The sequence below is a fragment of the Nomascus leucogenys genome, chromosome 16 (genome assembly GCF_006542625.1).
Source record: "Nomascus leucogenys isolate Asia chromosome 16, Asia_NLE_v1, whole genome shotgun sequence".
Lineage (NCBI taxonomy): Eukaryota > Metazoa > Chordata > Mammalia > Primates > Hylobatidae > Nomascus > Nomascus leucogenys.
Genome location: NC_044396.1, coordinates 85,845,136 through 85,848,126, shown reverse-complemented (window position 1 = coordinate 85,848,126; position 2,991 = coordinate 85,845,136).

Here is a 2,991-nt window from a genome sequence, read left to right as displayed (position 1 = left end):
CCGAGCTTCCTTGCCCCTCAGTGGAGACAACTTTGCATCACATTCTATGTAATCTCTCAGATCCCCCAGTGGACTAAGCTCAGCTGCCCACAGTAGTACCTGGCTTCATAACACAGCCTTAAGTGACCCTCTTTCCCTCACCACCTCCCCACATCCTTATGATACAGGAGTTAAGAAGAAATTACTTAGGCAGATAGTAAGGGCATGGGAGTCCTTGGTAATGCTATTCTTTTTGATGAAAAGCAGCCCCAAATCATTTTCTAACAAAGAGCAGCCTGCAAACTGGGAGCTTGAACCGGTGAATGCCAGCAGGAACTAAGGACTAGATATTTTCAAGACGGCGGCTCCATCTTCCCTTCTCTGCCAGCCACGTGTATTGCAAGGAGCAGATAAGATGGCACGGATCAACTGGAAAGCCCATTTGCATAAGAAGATCAGGGTGGGCGACCAGCCTTCTCTGCGCACTATGTAAACGTTATACCTGATCTAGCTAATCTGTGAGCCCAACGTAAATCAGACACCACGTCCTCAAAGTGAACTATAAAACTCAGCGCATTTGCCACCAGCCGGTCCTTTACGTTGGGAGACCCCTTCCTCTATAGAGAAAGCTATTTCTCTTTCTCTTCTCTTCTCTACCTATTAAACCTCCACTCCTAAACTCCTCATGTATGTCCATGCCCTAAATTTTCCTGGCGCATGACAATGAACCCCAGCTTATATACCCCAGACAACGTAGCTCCTTCACTTACAGGACTAGTGTTTCCTGGGATGATTTTTTAAACAGAAAACTTGCACTGAATTATCATCTCAGGGTGTTAGGGGACCCAAACCAAGACAAAGAAAGAAAATGTATTTGGGATGACTAATTTAATGTTAAAGCATAGAACTGGTGCAAGAGAAACTGAGGAAATGAGGAAGTCTCTGAGAATCCTTGAAACTTTCAGAGTAAGGGAGAAGTCTGGGTTTTTACCTCTACATGGGATAATTGTTTAAATACTAAATGATGGCCAGGTGTGGTGGCCAAAGTGCTCTCAGCACTTTGGGAGGCTGAGGCAGGAGAATCGGTTGAGCCCAGGAGACCAGCCTGGGCAACATTGTGAGACCTCGTCTCTACAAAACATTTTAAAACATTATCCAGGAATGGTAGTGTGTGCCTGTAGTCCCAGCTACTCAGGAGGCTAAGGTGGGAAGATTGCTTGAGCCCAGGAGGTAGAGGCTGCAGTGAGCTGTGATCACACCACTGCATTCCAGCCTGGGCAACAGAGTGAGACACTGTCTCAAAGAAAAAACAAATAAATAAATAAATATTAAATGATGACTCCACGCAGCCAGAAGGTTCGAATCCACACCAACAGAGGGCACAAAAGATGTGCTCATTTCTTGTATCCTCCACAAGGCCCAGCCAGGAGCTGAGCTCACACAGTCGTCCCCTTAGAGACCCTCTCTTCTCTGGGCTTGTTTTGATCCTTTGTTGCAGAGCATATTCTTGTGCAGTCAACTGTGCATCCAGAACAGGGGGCCAGGCAGGGGGCCTTATTTACCCCCATGCCTGGCACAATGTCCGGTGCAAAAATCACTCACCTCAGCTGGATGATTGACAATTTGGTGACATCCCTCCCACCCTCAACATGTCCAGAGAGCTAAAAGAAGTTACCATTAAACAGATTGCAGTAGAAGGGCAGTGCAGCTCCAGGGCCTCGCACAGCACATTGCATACACTTGAGAAAGGAGGGAAGATTGGTTCTAAGGCCACCCAGGGAACTTCTCTTGGTGCTTCCCTGTGGAGCCCTATGGCCTGCCCTGGGCTCCCCCAGCCCTGAGAGATAGTTATTGTCTAAGCAGAAGCTGTAAAGCTATCTGTGTTCCCCAGAGCTCCCCTACCCCACTCTGTGGCTCAGAGTCCTGCAGTAAAGATCCTGGATGTGATAGGTGGTTTCAGTGAGGCCTCTTCTCACCATCCACCAGCTGGGCATAGCAGACCATTGTCACCTGGGACCTCAGTCAATGTTCTCACAGACCCAGGATAGCCAGCAGAGCACGTGGTCTCACTTAAGCCCATGAGTCTCGCATGTGACACTCCTAGGATCCCGCCTGGTGGTAGTTGGCATTACTGGGGTCTCTCAGGCCACAACTCTGGGGCTCAGAAAGGCTCTGTACCTCTCCCCTGGCTCCTGCCCTGCAGTGGGGCTCTTCCCACCACATCTGAGGGAAAGGAAAGAGGCAACAAGCCACCAAGAGGCAGCCCCTTGGTTGCACATAATGAGAACATTCTAGAACTTGAATTCACACTTCACTGAACCCCCAGTGCTCCTTTGGGGCACCCACCCAACTGGCCATAGGTTTGGAAAGAGACACCACTCTCCGTCTGGGCAGCTGAGGTCCTGCTCTTTTCAAGGTTTAGCAACTTGAGGGAGGCGACCTGCAATTTGCAGAGGCTGCTGACAAGCCTGCAGAGTGGACCGCAACTGTGAAAATGCTCTGGCCACAAATGCAGGAGTCAGTACCCAACAATGACAACAAATCCCCCCTGGGGGCCCTCCACCTCCAAACATCAAATAGCATAATGGCCTTGCTGCTAAGCCCATCAGTGTCCAAAGAGGCTCAATGCAATCCATTCTACCCATGCTGTTCATTGGAAATGTGGATGCAGACACAGACAAGGAATGTGGAGGTTTTGTGAAAGCTGCCTCACCAAGCTATGCATGGTAAAGTCTCTTTCAAACAGCCTTCCTCCACAGCAGGAATGTCCTGGCCCATCTAAGCTGTTTTTTGTTTGTTTGTTTGTTTGTTTGTTTGTTTTAATAGTATCAGGCTTAATTTTAAAAACAGAAATATCAATTAATCTATTTATAATTAATTTTTAAAACAAATACGTATTTTAAACAGATATACATGGTGCATGGTTGAAGCCCCAGCATTCAGGCGTTTCAACATGTCTATGAAAAGAGTCAAACTGTGAAATATTTGAAGAGATTTCTTCTGAGCCAAATA